Source organism: Oncorhynchus tshawytscha, linkage group LG25 (genome assembly GCF_018296145.1).
Source record: "Oncorhynchus tshawytscha isolate Ot180627B linkage group LG25, Otsh_v2.0, whole genome shotgun sequence".
Classification (NCBI taxonomy): domain Eukaryota; kingdom Metazoa; phylum Chordata; class Actinopteri; order Salmoniformes; family Salmonidae; genus Oncorhynchus; species Oncorhynchus tshawytscha.
Window position 1 is genome coordinate 38,275,732 of NC_056453.1, and position 24,001 is coordinate 38,299,732.

Genomic DNA, 24,001 nt, shown 5'->3' on the forward strand with positions numbered 1-24,001 from the left:
CTCTGTCTCTCTCTGTCTCTCTCTCTCTCTCTCTCTCTCTCTCTCTCTCTCCCTCGCTCTGTCTCCCTCGCTCTGTCTCTCTCTCTCTCTCTGTCTATCTCTCTCTCTCTCACATGTTTTTTACATGTGATTTGAACTCACAACCTCTTGGTTCACAGCAGTCCAATCTTCCTACTACACCACCATGTCAGTAACTCATTTCACCTGTATGCCTACACTTTCAAAGTAAATCTCGGCTTTGTTAAAAATACACTCAATACAAACGTGTATATTTATCATAGTGATTCATGTGCTTTGAAATAGTTGAGAAATGCCAATTTGCTAATGGACAAAAAGCTGTGTCAACCATAAGTTAAAAGAAAACGTATCATGCTTGTAATTTTTTTTAATAGATTTCAAAAACCATTTTAACACAATTCATTTGTATAAATAACGTTTTTTTTTGTTACATTAAACTGCAGAGAAAATGTGTCACCGAAGTAATTTGCTTAGTAGATGACGTCAGAAGTCAGTATGCAGGGAGATACAGTCTACTCCAGTGAGATACAGTCTACTACAGTGATATACAGCCCACTACAGTGAGATGCAGTCTACTACAGTTAGATACAGCCCACTACAGTGAGATACAGTCTACTACAGTGATATACAGTCTACTACAGTGAGATGCAGTCTACTCCAGTGAGATACAGTCTACTACAGTGAGATACAGTGAGATACAGTCTACTACAGGGAGATACAGTCTACTACAGTGATATACAGTCTACTACAGTGATATACAGTCTACTACAGTGATATACAGTCTACTACAGTGAGATACAGTCTACTACAGTGATATACAGTCTACTACAGTGATATAAAACACAGCTACAAAATACCCTAAAGACCAGTGTATCAAAATAAAATACAAAAATACATATGCAAGAAACAGAAACAACATTCTCAGTAACGATTACAGAAATGTCTTACTTCCTTATGTAACAGTATAACTTTTGACCGTCCCCTCCCCCATACCCGGGCGCGAACCAGGGACCCTCTGCACACATCAGCAACAGTCACCCACGAAGCATCGTTACCCATCGCTCCACAAAAGCCGCAGCCCTTGCAGAGCAATGGGGGAACCACTACTTCAAGGTCTCAGAGCAAGTGACGTCACCGATTGCTATTTTGGCACATACCACAGCTAACTAAGGTAGCCGTTTCACATCCGTTACACTTAGACTGTGATATGTTGTTGTTTGTATACCTTAGTTGACGGAACTGTCACTCTATCAAAAGTCTAATGGTGCGTTAAGAGTGTCTGCTAAATGAACTAAATGTAAATGGATATGTGAAAATGAACAATTGCAAACCACACTGGGTATTGTCATTGGCCTTGATTTGGTACAGAGCTCATTAGAATAATACTCAGCATGCTTTGCAATTACATTTAGTTAGTTTAGCAGACGCTCTTATCACACCATAGTGCCATGAGACGTCTGATACTAATGCAGGGAGAAAGGGAGCCACGACATGGTGGACTGCTATAAAGAAATGGTGTAGACAACTATTTAGCATTTTTGAAAATGAAAATTACAGCTTTCGACAATATCTTGTTACAAAATACATTTGTATGTGTTTCAACCCATTGTAATACAACATACAAAATACTCAGAAGTAATTACAATATGTATTTGAAATACTGAGAAATACTGCCCATCTCTGTTCCCACTAGTAATTACCAGTAGGAGGGCCAATGAAGTGAATTTGTCCCAGTTGTCATAAACTCCAACTTCCCACTTGGTTATTAAGAACACAGCATTAAGTACAATCATAAACGCATGAAGGAAAATGTCCCATTATACCTACAAGGTACCAAACTGTACCAGTTTGTATGTGTACCTGTGAGGTGTACCTTTGATCTTTGTGTACCCCAGGTAACAACACTGTAGTCTACCCTAACCACACCCTTATTTTGAGTTAGTATATGTTCAAAGCAATTAGTATGAACCGGGTGGCAACGCAGAAACATTAACGCCCAACCAAGGGGTTACCAGTTCAAATCCCCCAAAAATGATTGTGTACACTACATAAAGTGTCCATGATCACTAATGGTTGGTGGAGATAATTGGAATATTATTTACTTGATTCTGGGCAGCTTTTAACAAAGTGCAGAAATGCATTCTTGACAATAACTCTGTGGCCATATCTCTTTTATGCTCATAGATCTGGAGTCCCATTTGTGGTCACAGTACAGTATTTCTGTCCTACTCTTCCGTCCTCTCCTTTCCTTTCTTCCTCTCCTTTCCTCTCCTCATCTCCTCTCCTTTTTTCCTCTCCTCTCCTCATCTCCTCTCCTTTTTTCCTCTCCTCATCTCCTCTCCTTTTTTCCTCTCCTCTCCTCTCCTCTCCTCTCCTCTCCTCTCCTCTCCTCTCCTCTCCTCTCCTCTCCTCTCCTCTCCTCTCCTCTCCTCTCCTCTCCTCTCCTCTCCTCTCCTCTCCTCTCCTCCTCCTCTCCTCTCTTCATCTCCTATCCTCTTCTCTCCTTTCCTTTCCTCTCCTCCTCTCATCCTCTTCTTCCCCTCCTCTTCCCCATTCTTCCTCTCCCCTCTCCCCTCTCCTCTCCCCACTCCTCCCTGTCTCCTCCCCTTTCTCCTCTCTCCTCCTATCTTACTCTCCTCTCCTCTCCCCTCCTCCTCTCAAGTCTATATATAGCTCTAGCGTTGTATAACGGAGAGCCTGGGCCTCGTGACTTTCTCTGTCTCCAGAGATTGTAGGTCAGGACGTTATGTCAGAGGGGAAGGAAGGTGGCTGTCACCCAAACAAACGTTTCAACTAGTTCCCAACGACTACATCCCAAGTGGCACCAGATACCTTATATAGTGCACAACTTTTGACATATACAGTGGGACAAAAAAAGTATTTAGTCAGCCACCAATTGTGCAAGTTCTCCCAACAAAGGATCTATAACAAAGTATTGAGATGAACTTTTGTTATTGACCAAATACTTATTTTCCACCATAATTTGCAAATAAATTCATTAAAAATCCTACAATGTGATTTTCTGGATTTGTTTTTCTCATTTTGTCTGTCATAGTTGAAGTGTACCTATGATGAAAATTACAGGCCTCTCTCATCTTTTTTTTTAAGTGGGAGAACTTGCACAATTGGTGGTTGACTAAATACTTTTTTGCCCCACTGTACCTTGGTCAATCCTGGTCAAAAGTAGTGCACTATAGGGAATGGGGTTCTATTTGGGAGGCAACCAAAGACTGATGGGACTCAGTGGCCCAGGACCCGCCATGTCGAAGTCTGCAACCCTACCAAGGGCCAATCATTTACACCCTGACCTCTAACCCCTAACCCCTGAACCATAGCCTAGACTCGACCTAGACTGTGACCTCTCACCAGGACACATATCAATACCCTCTACATTGTTTAGTGTCCACGAAAGGAATCAATAAGAGTTCTATTGATCTTCTGTTTTGTAGCAGTTTGCTCTGTTGTAGATTCTTTTCACAGGTATTCTCTCCTCTCCTCCAGTCCTCCCTTCCACTTCCTCTCCTCATCCTCAGGCCTCCTCTCATCTCCTTTCCTCATCCTCAGGCCTCCTCTCATCTCCTCTCCTCATCCTCAGCCCTCCTCTCATCTCCTCTCCTCATCCTCAGGCCTCCTCTCATCTCATCTCCTCACCCTCAGCCCTCCTCTCACCTCCTCTCCTCATCCTCAGGCCTCCTCTCATCTCTTCTCCTCATCCTCAGGCCTCCTCTCATCTCCTCTCCTCATCTCGTCTCCTCATCCTCAGCCCTCCTCTCATCTCCTCTCATCATCTCGTCTCCTCATCCTCAGCCCTCCTCTCATCTCCTCTCCTCATCTCCTCTCCTCATCCTCAGCCCTCCTCTCATCTCCTCTCCTCATCCTCAGCCCTCCTCTCATCTCCTCTCCTCATCTCAGCCCTCCTCTCATCTCCTCTCCTCATCCTCAGGCCTCCTCTCATCTCCTCTCCTCATCCTCAGCCCTCCTCTCATCTCCTCTCCTCATCTCGTCTCCTCATCCTCAGCCATCCTCTCATCTCCTCTCCTCATCCTCAGCCCTCCTCTCATCTCCTCATCTCCTCTCCTCATCCTCAGCCCTCCTCTCATCTCCTCTCCTCATCCTCAGCCCTCCTCTCATCTCCTCTCCTCATCCTCAGCCCTCCTCTCATCTCCTCTCCTCATCCTCAGGCCTCCTCTCATCTCCTCTCCTCATCCTCAGCCCTCCTCTCATCTCCTCATCTCGTCTCCTCATCCTCAGCCATCCTCTCATCTCCTCTCCTCATCCTCAGGCCTCCGCTCATCTCCTCTCCTCATCCTCAGGCCTCCGCTCATCTCCTCTCCTCAACCACAGCCCTCCTCTCATCTCCTCTCCTCATCTCCTCTCCTCATCCTCAGCCCTCCTCTCATCTCCGCTCCTCCTCTCTCCTATTCTCTTCTCATCCTTTCTTTGACCTTCTCCTCTGTTCTGTCCGTCTGTCCGGTCCAGTCCGGGGTGGTGAAGCCTGGCTGGTTGGCATTACTGTAACTGTGCCTGGTTCAGTGTGCTCCTCCTCAGTGTCGCCTTTCAGTAGCTAATACCACTTCACCCGTTTTTACCCTCCCCCGAGGGCTCTTATTCAATGGCGCTATCTTCCCACAGCAGGCCTGTCAAATGCCCACTGCCGCCGCGGAGCGACGCAAATCAGCCCGCGGAGAGAGGGAGGGGAGGAGGGAGCAGACGGGGATAGCGTGGTGAAGAGGATGGAGAGTAAAGGAGTCAAAGGATAAATGGAGAGGTGGAAGAGACGATGGTAATGAAGGAGGGTTGGGGCAGAGGAAGAATAAAGAGGTTGGGGGTGAAAGGGTGGAGTGGTGGAGAGGGTTGGACGAAACAGCCGTGAATGAGCCGGACAGAGGGGAATATGGATTGAGAGCTGGAGAGAGAGAAAGAAGGAGGAAGAGGAGGAGGGGTTGAACGGTAGAGGATAGCCCACACAGAAATCCCACATCAAACGTTATGTGGGATAAGCCCTCTCTCTCTCACTCACTCTCTCTCTTGCCAGGGGGAACAGTCAGATTATCTGTCCATTGTCCGTGCAGCTTCAGTAGCCATCGTCTCTCTGTTTGTCTGTGTACCAGCCTGGTTTTGGGTTTTCACTGTACCACCATGTTCGCTGAGGGGGTTTGCGGGGTTAGACATTGTGTCCTCTTTGACATTTCAATTGATGACTTTGTTTTTGATACCAACTACTTCATATCTACTCCTTGTCTGAAGATTGGACTCCTGGAGAGAAAGAAAATGACTATTGTTTACACTGTTGTTAAATTGCTGCATTATGTTTTGGACCCTGTACTTTGGGTCATGGACATAGTTGCTGTCTCAGAGATGCAGGTGTGCCACTGTCCGTTTTAATTTAGTACAGAACCCCTCAGAACTTCTCTCTGTGTGAATGACTCACCAATCAGAGCTTTTTACAAATGACTGACAAATCACTTGGGAGTTCAAATCAGGCCAATGTCTTCAGAGGCATACCGTCTGTGTGTGTGTGCGTGTGTGTGTGCGCGTGTGTGTGTTCGTGTGTGTGTGTGTTCGTGTGTGTGTGTTCATGTGTGTGTGTTTGTGTGTGTGTGTTCGTGTGTGTGTGTGTCGTGTTGTGTGTGTGTGTGTTCGTGTGTGTGTGTGTAGGTGTGTGTGTGTGTGTGTTCGTGTGTGTGTGTGTGTGTGTGTGTGTGTGTGTGTGCATACGTGTCAACCAGAGGGCGGGTGGTGTTGTTGTTGAGTCTGATCGCCGTGCCAACAGAGGTGCACACAGAGCAAGATTTACGCTGGAAGCGGATGACAGCTGTTACTCCGGGCAACCTGAATTATGCACTCATTGGCAGCTACAGACCCACATGAAAAGAGAGAGAGAGAGAGAAAGAGAGTGGTGGGGGTAGAGAAAAAAAGAGAGATGCAGCGAGGAAGACAATAAAGAGGCGAGAGAAGAAGGCAGAGAGTAGAGGCAGAGAGAGAGAAAGAGAGAGCGACAGAGAGACAGAGAGAGAGAGAGAGAGAGTGAGAGAGTGAGAGAGTGAGAGAGTGAGAGAGTGAGAGAGAGAGAGAGAGAGAGAGAGAGAGAGAGAGAGAGAGTAGTGAGAGAGTGAGAGTAGAGAGAGAGAGTAGAGATAGTAAAGAGAGAGAGAGAGAGAAGAGAGAGAGATAGAGAGGAGAGAAAGAGAGAGAGAAGATAGAAGAGAGAGAGAGAGAGAGTAGAGAGAGAGAGAGAGTAGAGAGAGAGAGAGAAGAGAGTAGAGAGAGTAGAGAGAGAGAGTAGAGAGAGAAGAGAGAGTAGAGAGAGAGAGAGAGAGAAGAGAGAGAGAGAGAGAAGAGATAGAGAGAGAGAGTAGAGAGAGAGAGAGAGAGAGAGAGAGAGAGAGAGAGTAGAGAGAGTAGAGAGAGAGAGAAGAGAGAGAGAGAGAGAAGAGAGAGAGTAGAGAGAGAGAGAGTAGAGAGAGTAGAGAGAGAGAGAGAGAGGAGAGAGAGAGAGAGAGAGAGAGAGAGAGAGAGAGAGAGAGAGAGAGAGAGAGTAGAGAGAGAGAGAGAGAGTAGAGAGAGAGAGAGAGAGAGAGTAGAGAGAAGAGAGAGAGAGAGAGAGAGTAGAGAGAGAGAGAGAGAGAGAGAGAGAGAGAGAGAGAGAGAGAGGAGGGGAGAGGGAGAGAGAGAGAGAGTAGAGAGAGAAGAGAGAGAGAGAGAGAGTAGAGAGAGAGAGAGTAGAGAGAGTAGAGAGAGAGAGAGAGGTTCGGTACACAGAGGGGAGCAGCAGAGGTTTGGTACTTACACCGCAGATGACACACAGCTGTCCCCATTGCTGCAATGAGCTTCACCCTGAACAATATTCTCTCTCTCTCTCTCTCTCTCTCTCTCTCTCACCTACTGTCTTTCTCTCTTTGTAGCTCTTTTCTGAGGGAAAGACACTGCAAAACACTGCGAAAACTTGTGAGAAAGGATGTGTATTTGTGTGTGTGTGTGTGTGTGTGTGTGTGTGTGTGTGTGTGTGTGCAGGGGGTAGGCTACTTTCTAAATGTAATCAGTTACAGTTACCTGTCCAAAAATTGTAAACAGTATTGTAACCTTTGAATTTCCCAAAACCAATAACGTAATCTGATCAGTTACATTCAGATTACATTCCCCTTCAGGGGGGGGCATGGTTTCCCAAACACAGTCCTCAGTTTCCTTAGGGGTGCACATTTGTTTTTTTTAACCTCAATCGTCAAGCTTTGATTGTTTGAATCAGCTGTGTAGAGTTAAGGCAAAAAATCTAAACCCTTTGGGGTCCCGAGGCCCAAATTTTGGAAAACACTGCATTAGAAGACAACAAAAAAACGATGTTACCATTTGAACAACATCAAATGGAGTCTGCCAGTCTGCCAGATTACCAGTCATTCTAATTCATTGAGAATTGAGCTTCAGAATAGGACTTGTAAATATAGATGAGCCAAATTGTTTTACCTGAGCATAAAAGCCAAAACTATGGACTTATTAGCCTACTCTTTTGTTGATGATTTTGTTGTCATGGCCGACTGATAGGGCTAATTGCTTGAAGAAATGCTGCTCTCATAGAATGGTTTTCAACACTACCGAAAAGTGCATTTACATGTGAAAAATGAATGAAACCAAATGCTGCATTTGCTATATGCCCATTGTTTACCTTTTTGTTGGTGACGCTGTCGATCATTTGCAGCTGTTTAAAAGTCTATCCAACGAGTTTGAGCATGTGTCCATGATCGTTTGTCTCTTCCTTTTGTCAGCACAAATTAGATTGAGCAATAAAAGACCCACTCGTAGTCTTCTTAAATTAAATTCGTTTTTGATAGTATGGAGTACAATACCCATTTTTATTCCACAGGAGGCTGGGATCCACATTGTGCAGCTGTTGCAAGACTGCATTTTTTATTGCTTGTCCACGGGTCGCAAAAACAATGCTCGGTAGGCAGCTTACACTTCCTAAATTAAACTATTGTTGTGTTAAAATACACATTCACCCTTTCACTTTTTCCACATTTTGTTACAGACTTATTTAAAAATTGATTAGATAAAAAAGAAATTGTCAATCTACACACAATACCTCATAACAACAAAGCAAAAACAGTTTCTTTGACATTTTTGCCCCCAATTTTTTTTTTAAACAATACCTTATTTATATACGCTTTCAGACCGTTTCATATGAGAATCGAAATTGAGCTCAGGTCTTAAATGGAAGAAGTTGGCATTCAGGCCAGACTGGGGCGAAGGTTCACCTTCCAACAGGACAATAAGCACACAGCCAAGACAATGCAGGAGTGGCTTCAGGACAAGTCTCTGAATGTCCTTGAGTGGCCCAGCCAAAGCCAAAGCCAAAGCCCGGACTTGAACCTGTTCAAACATCTCTGGAGAGACATGAAAAAAGCTGTGGAGCGACACTCCCCATCCAAACTGCCAGCTTGAGAGGATCTGTGGAGAAGAATTGGAGAAACTCTCCAAATACAGGTGTGCCAAGCTTGTAGCATCATACCCAAGAAGACTCGATGCTGTAATCACTGCCAAAGGTGCTTCAACAAAGTACTGAGTAAAGGATCTGAATACTTATATTAAATATGATATTGCGGTTTTCTAAAAATCTGTATTTGCTTTGTCATTATTGGGTATTGTGTGTAGATTGACGAGAAAAAAAACCAATTGAATACATTTTAGGATAAGGCTGTAATGTAACAAAATCTGGAAAAAGTGAAGGGGTCTGAATACTTTCTGAATGCACTGTATATACATGTGAACACAACAAATACAATCCTTTATATTAGCCTAGGTCGTCCCGCTAGCGGGACAGTTTCCGGTGGAACTGGAGGGTGCGCAATTCAAATAAATAATCATAAAAATGATGGATATTAAACAGTTAGGTACATACAAGTGTCTTATATTGGTTGAAAGCTTAAATTCTTGTTCATCTACCTGCACTGTACAATTTACATTAGCCATTACAGCAAAGACATGCCCTGTGATTGTTTGAGGACGGCGCCCCAAGTCAAAATATTTTTCCAGCGGCACAGGTTTCATACATTCACAAATAACAATTAAATATTCACTTACTTTTTGAAAATCTTCCTCTGATTTGTCATCCAAAGGGTCCCAGCTATAACATGTAGTGTTGTTTTGTAAGATTAAATTCTTCTTTATATCCCAGAAAGTCTGTTCAGTTGGCTAAATCGATTTGAACAATCCATTTGTTCAACAGGTAGAGAAAGGAATCCGAAAATCTACCCCCAAACTTTTGTTTCAACAAGTCAAAATACATTTCTATTTACTCCTTAGATAGCGTAAAATGTAATCAAAATATAATATTTCTTACGGAAAGAGGTATGTTCAATAGGAAACTTTTAGCAGGAGCGTCTAGTCTTCATGGCGCACACAAACACTAATTTCTAAGACTGTGTCCCTGTACTAAAACTGATATTTCTTATTTGTTTTGGAAGTTATAAGCCTGAAACCTTGAACATAGACTGCTGTCACCCTGTGGAAGCCATAGGAATTACATCCAAGGAGCTAATTTCCAGTATGCCCTTTTCTTAAATCTAAAAGGATTCAGGTTGGTTTTTCTTTGGATTTTTCTTTGGATTTTCTCCTACCATATCTATTGTGTTATATTCTCCTACAATATTTTAATATTTCTACAAAGTTCAAAGTGTTTCCTTTCCAATTGTACCAATTATATGCATATCCTGGCTTCGGGGACTGAGCTACAGGCAGTTTATTTTGGGCACGTCAGTCAGACAGGAAGTGGAGAAAAAAGGGGACTAGCCCTAACCTTAAGAGACTAAAATAAATCAGAGAGCAGCAGTGAGATTCACATCACTGTGTTGATATCAATTATTTATGTATCAGTGGCGGCTGCACCACTGCTTTCGTCCTCCAGGAGTTTATTGTCCAAGTCTTTGGATGCCAACAGCAGTCACACCATTGGAAGACATACAGTTGAAGTCGGAAGTTTACATACACCTTAGCTAAATACATTTAAACTCAGTTTGACAATTCCTGACATTTAATCCTAGTAAAAATTCCCTGTCTTAGTTAGGATCACCATTTTATTTTATGAATGTGAAATGTCAGAATAATAGTAGAGAGAATTACTTATTTCAGCTTTAATTTCTTTCATCACATTCCCAGTGAATCAGAAGTTAACATACACTCAGTTAGTATTTGGTAGCATTGCCTTTAAATTATTTAACTTGGGTCAAATGTTTTGGGTAGCCTTCCACAAGCTTCCCACAATAAGTAGGGTGAATTTTGGACCATTTCTTCCTGACAGATCTAGTATAACTGAATCAGTTTTGTAGGCCTCCTTGCTCGCACTCGCATTTTCAGTTCTGCCCACAAATTTTCTATAGGGTTGAGGTCAGGGCTTTGTGATGGCCACTCCAATACCTTGACTTTGTTGTCCTTAAGCCATTTTGACACAACTTTGGGAAGTATGCTTGTGGTCATTGTGCATTTGGAAGACCCATTTGCAACCAAGCTTTTACTTCCTGACTAATGTCTTGAGATGTTACTGCAATACAGCCACATCATTTTCCTCCTTCATGACGCAATCTATTTTGTGAAGTGCACCACTCCCTCCTGCAGCAAAGCACCCCCATAACATGATGCTGCCACCCCCGTGCTTCATGGTTGGGATGGTGTTCTTCAGCTTGCAAGCTTCCCCTTTTTCCTCCAAACATAACAATGGTCATTATGGTTAAACAGTTCTATTTTTTGTTTCATCAGACCAGAGGACCCTTCTCCAAAAAGTACAATCTTTGTCCCCATGTGCAGTTGCAAATTGTAGTCTGGCAGAACGCGTCTCCTTCCTGAGCGGTATGACGGCCGCGTTTTCTATGGCGGTTTTGGAAATTGCATGGTGTTTCCGTGGTACCTTCAGGCATTTGGAAATTGCTTCCAAGGATGAACCAGACTTGTGGTGGTCTACAATTGTTTTCTGAGGTCGTGGCTGATTTCTTTTGATTTTCCCATGATGTCAAGCAAAGAGGCACTGAGTTTGAAGGTAGTTTGAGTTTGAAGGTAGGCCTTGAAATACATCAACAAGTACACCTCCAATTGACTCAAATGATATCAATTAGCCTATCAGAAGCGTCTAAAGCAATGACATCATTTTCTGGAATTTTCCAAGCTGTTTAATGGCACAGTCAACTTAGTGTATGTTAACTTCTGACCCACTGGAATTGTGATACAGTGAATTATTAATGAAATAATGTGTCTGTAAACAATTGTGGAACAATGACTCGTGTCATGCACAAAGTAGATGTCATTACCAACTTGCCAAATCTATAGTTTGGTAACAAGAATTTTTGTGGAGTTGTTGAAAAACAAGTTTCAATGACTCCAACCTAAGTGTATGTAAACTTCCGACTTCAACTGTAGCTTGGACTGTAGCCTACAAGGCTTTTCGTTCTTTTTCCCAACAATCCATCAAATGCATTTGGTTGTAAGTGGTCTTTGACTTGTGGTCAGACTCAGAATTGTTTTAATTTAACAGAAAGGTGTCAAATATTATTCGGCAAATATCCATTCTAAATGTCAAAGTAATCTTTAATCAGATAATAATATATATATATATATATATATATATATATATAATCTTAGAAGTAATCAGAAAGTGTCTGGAATATAATTACATTTGTTTTGCCTCTCAGAGTTTTTATGTAATCCGTTACATGTAATCGTTACTCCCCAACCCTGTGTGTGTGTGTGTGTGTGTGTGTGTGTGTGTGTGCGTGTGTGCGCGTGTGAGCTTGCGTGGGTGTTCTCTGAGTCAGTATATTTATGTGTTCATGTCCAGGAGGTGGGAGAGCAGTCATAAATAAGGTGGTTGGGAGAAAGCTCTCAATTGAACATAATCAAGTGATTCTCTCTTTCTCTCTCTCTCTCTCTCTCTCTCTCTCTCTCTCTCTCTCTCTCTCTCTCTCTCTCTCTCTCTCTCTCTCTCTCTCTCTCTCTCTCTCTGATTCTCTCTCTCTCTCTCTCTCTCTCTCTCTCTCACACACACACACACACACACACACACACACACACACACACACACACACACACACACACACATATATATATATATATATACACTGAGTGCACAAAACATTAGGAACACCTGCTCTTTCCATGACACCTGACCAGGTGAAAGCTATGATCCATTATTGATGTCACTCACCTGTTAAATCCACTTTAGTCAGTGTAGATGCAGGGGAGGAGACAGGTTAAAGAAGGATTTTTATGCCTTGAGACATGTATTGTGTATGTGTGCCATTCAGAGGGTGAATGGGCAAGACAAAAAATTGAAGTGCCTTTGAACGGGGTATGGTGGTAGGTGCCATTTGAACGGGGTATGGTGGTAGGTGCCATTTGAACGGGGTATGGTGGTAGGTGCCATTTGAACGGGGTATGGTGGTAGGTGCCATTTGAACGGGGTATGGTGGTAGGTGCCATTTGAACGGGGTACGGTAGTAGGTGCCATTTGAACGGGGTATGGTAGTAGGTGCCATTTGAATGGGGTATGGTAGTAGGTGCCAAGCGCACCGGTTTGATGGTGCCAAGAACTGCAACACTGCTGGGTTTTTCACGATCGACAGTTTCCCGTGTGTATTAAGAATGGTCCACCATCCATCCAAAGGAAATCCAGCCTACTTGACACAACCGCGGGAAGCATTGGAATCAACATGGGTCAGCATCCCTGTGGAATGCTTTCGACACCTTGTAGAGTTCACGCCCTGACGAATTGAGGGTGTTCTGAGGGCAAAAGGGGATACAACTCAATATTAGGAAGGTGTTTCTAATGTTTTGAACACTCAGTGTGACAGGGATGGCCAAGGAGAGGTCTGGTTATCGCAATGTACGGCATACCCAGCTAGCACATTTGGTTCCATGGAAGTTGTGGGAACGTACGTGTTTGGTTTCTCATTTGTTCTGGAAACGAAGCCATACGATTCCTGTCCATTAAAACGGAACGTCTTTCTAACATTTCGCCTGTTCTGAGAACATACCATTTTTCAGTTGCAGGAAGGTTCCCTGAAAGTTTTCCTGGGAGGTTTTATTAACATTCTGAAAATGGAATTATGTTATTTGAAAGGATTTAAATAATGTTTCTGAAACCATGTTCCGTTAAGACTTTTAATAACACATAAATTGCAAAAATCACTGAAGCTGGAGACCCTGCCTCACTAACTGACAGCTCCAGCTGTCAGAGCAGCTTACAGATCACTGCACCTGTACATAGCCCATCTGTAAATAGCCCATCCAAGTACCTCATCCCCATGCTGTTATTTATTTTTTTGTTCCTTTGCACACAATGTTTATAGACTTTTTCTCTGTTGTGTTAGTGACTGTATATTTGATTATTCCATGTGTAACTCTGAGTTGTTGTTTGTGTCACACTGCTTTGCTTTATCTTGGCCAGGTCGCAGTTGTAAATGAGAACTTGTTCTCAACTAGCCTACCTGGATAAATAAAGGTACATTTGTAATATTTTTTATAAAACACTGCCAGTTTAGGTTAACTGTTTTTAACTCCAGGCACAGACAGGACACATGGATATTAATTGGCATTAAACATGTGGCACCGCGTTCGTGAGATTCAAACCTGTGATTTTCTTTTCTCTCTCCATGGAATTAGTTCATGGCGCTAGCATGTCCTGCTTTTTTAACCAATACAAAGCTTTTAATTTTAGTTTATTCAAACAGACCCCATTTCAAAGGAAAAAAGCACACATTATGATCAGGTTTGGCCAATTAGTGGGCAAGGCCAACACACCTAAACATATTTAATAAGATAGAGGATAGAGAGTTTTGTTGACACTGATAACAGACTGTGTGTTTTTAAATACTATTACTCTTGTTCTCTGAACATTACTAAAGTTTTGTGGTTTTTATGGAAAGTTTTCTTTACGTTCTCAGAACAATTTGAGAACATGACTTTAATTAGAACCATGACGAAACCTATAGGAAATGTTATGCTGAAGTACTGAAATTCACACACAACAATGTTGTTTCTTAACATTCTCTGCATTATTTGAGAACATTCCCAAATATCAAACCAGTTGGACAACGTTAATAAAACATTACCAAAATGGAAATTAAATGTAACCATGTTTGAACGCTTAACACGTTCTGTTAAGTAATTATATACCAAGAAAATTTTATTTTGTTGTTCCTTAATTGTGCTGAGAATGTTCCAAAGCCAAGAAACTATCCTGTATCATTTCCAGAAGGTTGTAGGAAGGTTGTGTGCAAAATAACCATAGGACAACCACGCTCTCTCACCAAGCTCTAAGAAAATATGGTTCTTAGAATGTTTTGTGCTAGCTGGGTAGTGCTCTGAACCAACAAACCTGATAATTCCAAAATGAAACATGGAGAATTGGAACATAGACAATTATGTATAGAATAGATTATATTCTATAGAACATGGAATTCTCAGTAATCTATTGAACAGAACACTGAAAATTCCAGATTGGAACATAGACAATTCTAGAATGGAACTCAGAGTTCTGTTCTAATCATTGTCTATACACCCACTCAATGAGTGGAACGTCTCACACACACACACACACACACACACACACACACACACACACACACACACACACACCTGTGCTGAGGAAAGGAGCTTTCTCTCACGATTGTGGTAATGCGGTTAACACCTCGTTCACATGTAAATCTCAGTGTACACTCAGCTGTCTTAACCTACTCTCTCCTCTCTCTAAAGCCATTCAATACAGCCTGTGAATACAGCCTCATCGCTCTTCTCTCAATACAGACAGACAGGCAGGAGAACCATACTCTGTCCATCAGCATCTTAAATGGCACACTATTCCCTATTTAGGACACTACTTCCCTGTATCTTAAACTACAAAAGTGGTGCACTATATAGGAGAAGAGGGTGCCACTAGGGACACAAAACTATGTACAGCCCTCGCTCTGATACAACAACAATCTCTCTCTCTCAGGGTAGATTATGGTGAAGGAGAACTGAGCTTTCTGCATATTGTTATAGAATCATAAAATATACCAGTCAAGACGACTGGACGAATAGAGAAGAACACTGTCTAACTAATCTGTATATAATAATGAGTAAAGCTGGATGTTGTTGGATGTTGTAACTAATCTGTATATAATAATGAGTAAAGCTGGATGTTGCTGGATGTTGTAACTAATCTGTATATAATAATGAGTAAAGCTGGATGTTGCTGGATGTTGTAACTAATCTGTATATAATAATGAGTAAAGCTGGATGTTGCTGGATGTTGTAACTAATCTGTATATAACAATGAGTAAAGCTGGATGTTGTTGGATGTTGCTTTGTATATAAAATGAAAACATCATATTTGGATGTTGTAACTAATCTGTATATAATAATGAGTAAAAATGTTGTAACTAATCTGTATATAACAATGAGTAAAGCTGTATGTTGTTGGATGTTGTATTTGCTACGCATAAAATAAAACATCATATTTGGAGATTTAAATTAAGATATAATACACTATGTAAAGTCTACAACAATAAGGGACTGTAGGGTTTAGTCAGTATATATATATGTATATATATATATATATATATATATACACACTGTATAAGCAGCCCGTTTATAATCAGTCTAATCGGTTACTTAGATGGATTAAATGTTTAATTAAAATATTGAACAAATAATTAATTCTACGAAGTGTTTGATATGTGGGAAGATTTGGGGTTTATTTCAGAATGACGCAAAAGGATGTAATTGCATGCAATCATTTTTAAGCAAAAATGTTTGGCAGTCTAATTCCATTCTCTCTCTCTCTCTGCATAGAGCAATCTGTCTGTACACACACACACACACACACACACACACACACACACACACACACACACACACACACACTATATCCCTAAAGCCTTTGTATAGCTTCCTGTCTAAAGTAAGGGCCTCCAGGGGATATGGCTCCTATTATTACTGTCCTCACCGAGACAGGCAAACACTCTCTCATCCCTTCACACACACACACACACACACACACACACACACACAGACACACACAGATACACACACACACAGATACACACACACACAGATACACACACACACCACACACACACACACACACACACACAGACACACACACACACACACGCACGCACACACGCACGCACACACAACCTCGAACAGATGAAAACTAAAAAGGTATCTAAAATTTTCTAAACCTCAAAACTCACATCACACAGTCTCCGTAGCTCCACATAGAAAATCCTTGTTATGTACGACTACAAAGAAATACAGTGATATGCTGAGAAATAGGCCTACAGAGAAAATGCATAAGCTTCAGACACCTTGTCTACCACACTCCCCAGTTACAGTGCCTTCAGAAAGTACTCACACCCCTTGACCTATTCCACATTTTGTTGTGTTACAGCCTGGAAAGAATCCGCAGAAGGAATACACCCGGATCATTGTATCAAATACATTTTTATTGGTCACATACAACATATTTAGCCGATGTTATTGCAGGTGTAGCAAAATGGTTGTGTTCCTAGCTCCAACAGTGCAGTAATATTTAACTATTCACAACAATACACACAAATGGAGTTAAGAGATATATAAATATTAGGACGAGCATTGTTGGAGTGGCATTGACTAAAGTAGAGTAGATAAGAATACAGTATGTACATATGAAATGAGGAAAGCAGAATATAAACATTATTTAAGTGACTAGTGACCAGTGATTCCAAGTCTATGTATATGGGGCAGCAGCCTGTAAGGCGCAGATTTGCGTAACCGGGGGTAACCAGCTGGTGATGGCTAACTAACCTCGCCTCCTGGATGGTAGCTAGGTGAACAGGCAGTGGCTCGGGTGGGTGAAGTCCTTGATTATCTTTTTGGCCTTCCTGTGACATTGGGTGCTGTCAGTGTCCTGGTTGGCAGGCGGTGTGCCCCCGGTGATGTGTATATGGCAGACCTCATGTCACGTCTACTCCCGCTTCTCTCATCTGGTGTTCTACATCGCTGGACTTCTACCCACCGATCCTGGGATCCATCATTACGCACACCTGGCGTCAATCATTACGTGCTCTGGTACGTCATCATGAGGCACACCTGGACTCCTTAACCTCACTTATTACCTCCCCTGTATCTGGCACTCCCTTATGTTCCTTCCCCAGTCAGTATTGATCTTGTGTTCATGCAAGACACTACTGTTATGTTGTCTCGTTCCATTTTTGTTGTTTTATTAAATGTTTTATGTGCACCTGCTTCTCGACTCACAGGGCCTTCGTTACACTGCACCACCCTCGGAGAGCCCTGCGGATGCGGGCAGTGCAGTTGCCGTACCAGGCGGTGATACAGCCTGACAGGATGCTCTCAATTGTGCATCTGTAAAAATGTCTTCAGCCTCCTGAGGTTGAAGAGGCGCTGTTGTGCCTTCTTCACCACACTGTCTGTGTGGGTGGACCCTTTCAGATTGGCAGTGATGTGTACACCGAGGAACTTGAATCTGTTCACCTTCTTCACTGTGGTCCCGTCGATGTGAATAGGGGCGTGCTCTTTCTGCTGTTTCCTGAAGTTCACGATCAACTCCTTCGTTTTGTTGACATTGAGGGAGAGGTTATTTTCCTGTCACCACTCCGCCAGGGGCCTCACCTGCTCACTGTAGGCTGTCGCATCATTGTTTGTATTCAGGCCTACAACTGTCATATGCAAACTTGATGATTGAGTTGGAGACATGCGTGGTCATGCAGTCATGGCTGAACAGGGAGTACAGGAGGATCAGCAAAGTGGAGGTGTTCCCTACCTTCACCACCTGGGTGAGGCCCGTCAGGAAGTCCAGGACCCAGTTGCACAGGGTGGGGATTCAGACCCAGGGCCCCAAGCTTAATGATGAGCTTGGAGGGTACTATGGTGTTGAATGCTGAGCTACAGTCAATGACCAACATTCTTACATAGGTACTCATCTTGTCCAGATGGGATAGGGCAGTGTGCAGTGTAATGTCAAATGCATCGTCTGTGGATCTATTGGGGCGGTAAGCAAATTGGAGTGGGTCTAGGTTGTCAGTTAAGGTAGAGGTGATATGATCCTTGACTAGTCTCTCAAAGAACTTCATGATGACAGAAGTGAGTTCTACGGGGCGATTAGTCATTTAGCTCAGTTACCTTTGCTTTCTTGGTTACAAGAACAATGGTGGACATCTTAAAGCATGTGGGGACAGTGGATTGGGATAGGGAGAGATTGAATATGTCCATAATCACTCCAGCCAGCTGGTCTGTACATGCTCTGAGGATGTGGCTAGGGATGCCGTCTGGGCCGGCTGCCTTGCGAGGGTTAACATGTTTAAATGACTTCCTCACGTCGGCCACAGAGAACGAGAGCCCACCGTCCTTGGGTGGCACTGTGTTATCCTCAAAAGCAGGCGAAGAAAGTGTTTAGCTTGTCCTGGAGACAAAGACGTCGGTGTCCACGACGTGGCTGGTTTCCCTTTTAGTCCGTGATTGTCTATAGACCCTGCCACATAAGTCTTGTGTCTGAGCCATTGAATTGCGACTCCACTTTGGCTCTGCACTTACGTTTTGTTTGTTTTGCCTTACGGAGGAAATAACGACACTGATTGTATTGATTGTACAAAATACTTGCACAGTTGCTTTGGAGCTAGAAGTAGCACCGGTGCGTCAATCTATCAAACATAATTTTTAAAAATCCCCATCAAAATCCCCATCAAAATCCTTTTGAATGGTCTGCGTCTTCATCCACCACATCCTCCTATGTCGCCCTTCCTAATCCGCGGTGGAAAGAGGCAGAGTTACAGCGCTCTTTGTCAGACCAGGAGACATCTCTAAAATGTGCAGCATCCAAACACAATGGAATGGGGAGACTCTCACGAGATCTGTGTTTTCCGTTTTGCTCTACGACTCACCAATGGAGGTATGGAGGTCGTTTTGCTCTACGACTCACCAATGGAGGTATGGAGGTCGTTTTGCTCTACGACTCACCAATGGAGGTATGGAGGTTGTTTTGCTCTACGACTCACCAATGGAGGTATGGAGGTCGTTTTGCTCTACGACTCACCAATGGAGGTATGGAGGTCGTTTTGCTCTACGACTCACCAATGGAGGTATGGATGGTTTTGCTCTACGACTCACCAATGGAGGTATGGAGGTCGTTTTGCTCTACGACTCACCAATGGAGGTATGGAGGTTGTTTTGCTCAATGGAGGTATACGTTTTGACTCACCAATGGAGGTATGGAGGTATTTTTGCTCTACGACTCACCAATGGAGGTATGGAGGTCGTTTTGCTCTACGACTCACCAATGGAGGTATGGAGGTCGTTTTGCTCTACGACTCACCAATGTAAGTAAAGGGTTAAATACTTGGAAAAATAGATATACTGTATTTTTTTTACTGTGATTTTTGCCATTTATGAATGTATTATTCAATGCGGTTCTATGGGCAATATTGCGAAAGGCCGAATTCGTCATAATATTTAGGCTTGCCCTCGCATATTTAGGCTTGCCCTAACAAAGTGGTTGACTACTTATTGACTCAAGAATTATGACGTGTCTATGGAAGGGGGTGAGAACCATGAGCCTACTAGGTTTTCTATTGAAGTCAATGTACCCAGAGGAGGACAGAAGCTAGCTGTCCTTAGGCTACACCATGATGCAAACCCAGAGAGTGCTGTTGAGGCTACAGTAGAACTTCATTGCAAAACAGTGGGTTTTAATCAGTTATTTGGTGATATCTATTTTTATGTTTATGAAATTCACTGAACAGAATGATCCTCCCTTTCCAGCCTCCACTGCTTTGTAGTGACTGGGTGTATAGATACACCATCCAAAGTGTAATTAATAACTTCACCAAGCTCAAAGGAATATTCAAAGTGTGCTTTTTTTTACCCATAGGTGCCCTTCTTTGCAAGGTGTTGGAAAACCTCCCTGGTCTTTGTGGTTGAATCTGTGTTTGAAATTCACTGCTCAACTGAGGGACCTAACAGATAATTGTATGTGTGGGGTAAATAGATACGGTAGTCATAAACAAACCATGTTAAACGTTATTACTGCACATAGAGTGATTCCCTGCCATTTATTATGTGACTTGTTAAGCAAAATAGTATACCTGAGCATATTTAGGCTTGCCCTAACATATTTAGGCTTGCCCTAGCATATTTAGGCTTGCCCTAACATATTTAGGCTTGCCCTAACATATTTAGACTTGCCCTAACATATTTAGGCTTGCCCTAACATATTTCGGCTTGCCCTAACATATTTAGACTTGCCCTAACAACGTAGTTCACTACTTATTGACTCAAGACATTTCAGCTTTTCATTTTTTTGAAATTTGTAAAAACATAATTCCACTTTGACAATATGGGGTATTGTGATGTCATGATGGGGTATTGTGATGTCATGATGGGGTATTGTGATGTCATGATGGGTATTGTGATGTCATTATGGGGTATTGTGATGCATTATGGGGTATTGTGTGTAGGGCAGTAACACAACATCTACATTTATCCATTCTAAATTCAGGCTGTAACAACAAAATATGGAAAAAGTCAAAGGTTATGAATTCTTTCTGAAGGCGCTGTGAGCCCAGAATCTACCCACAAACACTGAGATACCGTACACACACTACCCACACACACTGAGATACCGTACACACACTACCCACACACACTGAGATACCGTACACACACTACCCACAAACACTGAGATACCGTACACACACTACCCACAAACACTGAGATACCGTACACACACTACCCACAAACACAGAGATACCGTACACACACTACCCACACACACTGAGATACCGTACACACACTACCCACACACACTCTCAGAGATACCGTACACACACTGCCCACACACACTCTCAGAGATACCGTACACACACTGCCCACACACACTCTCAGAGAGACACACGTAAACACACTACCCACACACACTGCCCACACACACTCTCAGAGATACCGTAAACACACTACCCACACACACTCTCAGAGATACCGTACACACACTGCCCACACACACTCTCAGAGACACACTCACACACACTGCCCACACACACTCTCAGAGATACCGTACACACACTCCTGCAGACACTCTCACTGCAAACAGCAGAACACCCCTACAGATACACACACCCCCACAGATACACACACTCTGGCAGATTCACACACTCACACTCACACACACACTCTTTACAGATACATACGCTCCTGCTCACAAACACACTCCCTCGACGACAAACACTTATGCCAATGTACTGTACACATACACCCGGCCCTGATGACATGCTAACGGCCCACGGATGTTTTTCTGTGAGCTCTTGGTCTAGAAAGACAGAATGTGACAAATGATTAAATGTATTTGACTCCACAAAGAAGGTCCATTTAGTTTTAATTTACTATAACTCTTTTCACATGAGACTGGTTTTAATATAGAGAAAATGTGTTCTATGCACACCCTGTCACGCTAGGTATGTGTACCACATACACACACACAAACGACACTTACAAAATTCTGACTACCACAGACAAAAGATTCTGAGTTGGAAAAAGTCCTCAGGAATGGTAATATTCCCCCCATGTCTTGTGTCTGTGCCTGTCTCTCTCTCTCTCACTCTCACACACACGACTTCTGGAGAAGTCGGCTCCTCTCCTTGTTCGTTCGACGGTCGACGTCACCAGCTTTCTAGCCGTCACCGCTCCATGTATCCATTTGTTTTGTCTTGTTCCCTGCGTGGTTTTCATTCCCCAATCAATCCATATGTATTTATTCCTCTTTTACCCATCATGTCTTTTGTGTAAGATTGTTTGTGTTACGCGTATTTTGGATTTGTGGATATTGTTACGCGCATTACTTTTTGAAGATGTTCCATGTTTGGGCACATTTTATGTTACTTTGTGCTGTCATTTTGGACCGGAATAAAAAGTGTGTTCACTACATTCTGCTCTCCTGCACCTGACCTCTCTCTCTCTCTCTCTCTCTCTCTCTCTCTCTCTCTCTCTCTCTCTCTCTCTCTCTCTCTCTCTCTCTCTCTCTCTCTCTCTCTCTCTCTCTCTCTCTCTCTCTCTCTCTCTCTCTCTCTCTCTCTCTCTCTCTCTCTCTCTCTCTCTCTCTCTCTCTCTCTCTCTCTCTCTCTCTCTCTCTCTCTCTCTCTCTCTCTCTCTCTCTCTCTCTCTCTCTCTCTCTCTCTCTCTCTCTCTCTCCTACCCTCAGCGTCAACGCTGCACTCTACATCTTATCCCTCCTCAACCACTATCCCTGTATCTTTTATTAAAGAGAAGTGAAACACAAAAATTAATTTATCTCATCTTACTGTGATGTCAGTGTGCTACACTGGTGATCCCACAAATCAGAGGCTTCGCTTCATTACGGTAGCCGGTGGGAGATATCGATTGTTTCACGTGAAAAATAATACATCATGCAGGACTAGTCAATATGGCTCTTCAGAAACTGTAAGACTAGAGAATCACTTAAGTCCCAGATACAAAGTCTCACTGACTCATATTCAGACACAGGCACCAGCAACTGTGCTCACACGCACACACAAACGCTGTATATTCAGTGAACATTATGTTTTGAGGTTTTATGTCGGTCCTGGACCCTGTATCTTGGTGTCGGCTGTGTCTTGTGTCTGTTTCTGACGTTGCGGTTGGACCACTTCACATTGGTTTACTGTGGTATATCACAGACATTACACACAGGTACTGTGCGCACAAACACACACACACACTTATGCACATCTATTCACACACGTACGCCCATAGCCCAGTGATGTTTCAGTCAAAACAAATACGTATGAACAAGCTAAAACATCCATGAAAATACTTTTCCAGCAAAAAGCATGAAATCAACTCAAATAAATAATCTGTACATCATTCTGTTTTTAGGAAGATTCCGTGGTGATGTTACATTTTTCTGCAGAGTACATAAAAGCGTGTGGCCTTCACACAGATTTTCCCTACTGTATTAGTGTGAAGAAATGTTTGACAGTGATAGAGACGTGTGTGTGCATTTGTGCGTATCTTCTGCATGCGTGTGTGTGCGTGCGTGCGTGCGTGCGCGCGTGTGTGTGTGTGAGTTCATACACTTGTGCGTGTATGTATACTATTTTTGTATGACCGTTAGTATAACTAGTGTGTGTGACTGTTCCTGCTTCTCTGTACAGTTACACACTATACCTGCTCTACAGTGTGTGTGTACAGTGTGTCTACAGTGTGTGCATGTAGTGTGTGTGTACAGTTTGGGTGTACAGTTTGTGTCTACAGTATGTTTCTACAGTGTGTGTGTGTGTAGTGTGTGTATACAGTTTGTGTCTACAGTATGTTTCTACAGTGTGTGTGTGTGTAGTGTGTGTGTAGTGTGTGTATACAGTTTGTGTCTACAGTATGTTTCTACAGTGTGTGTGTGTGTAGTGTGTGTGTAGTGTGTGTATACAGTTTGTGTCTACAGTATGTTTCTACACTGTGTGTCATTCCTCCATGAGAAACACAGCTATTGCAGTACAGTAGTAAAATATATAGAAAGAGAAAAGAAAAGAGTACTCACAGTTAGTCGTGGACTCCGAGTCGTCTCTCTTCTCTCTCTGTCCTGTTACTGAGCGCTGGCTCTCACTCTGCTGCTATTCTGTCTCTCTCTATCTCTCTCTCCCTCTCCACTGCTATCCCTGCACTGGACACACACACACACACTTAAGTCACACGCTCACACGCTGCTCTGCTCTCCTCCGCTACCAAAGGAAGTGCTCAGATCAACAGAACGAGAGAGAGCGAGTGATTGAGAAAGCGTGTAAGCGAGAGTGAGAGAAAAGTGGGCGAGCGAGAGAGAGAGAGGAGGAGGAGGAGGAGGAGGGGGAAGAGGAGGAGTAGGAGAGGGGAAGAGGAGGAGGAGGAGGAGGAGGAAGAGATGATGATGAGGAGGAGGAGACATGAGGAAGAGGAAGAGAGGGGAGGAGGAGGAGGAGGAGGAGAGTGGAAGAGGAGGGGA

General features: G+C 43.0%; 1 long non-coding RNA gene across 1 annotated transcript in view; it reads right to left on the reverse strand.

Moving 5' to 3' along the window:
* The window catches only part of LOC121840869, a 419,194-nt gene extending 395,400 nt beyond the window's left edge, over positions 1-23,794 (reverse strand). Inside the window, exon 1 of the long non-coding RNA XR_006080004.1 lies at positions 23,564-23,794. This is a non-coding gene — a long non-coding RNA (uncharacterized LOC121840869). The remainder of the gene's footprint in view (positions 1-23,563) is intronic.
* Between the last annotated feature and the right edge of the window lie 207 nt (positions 23,795-24,001).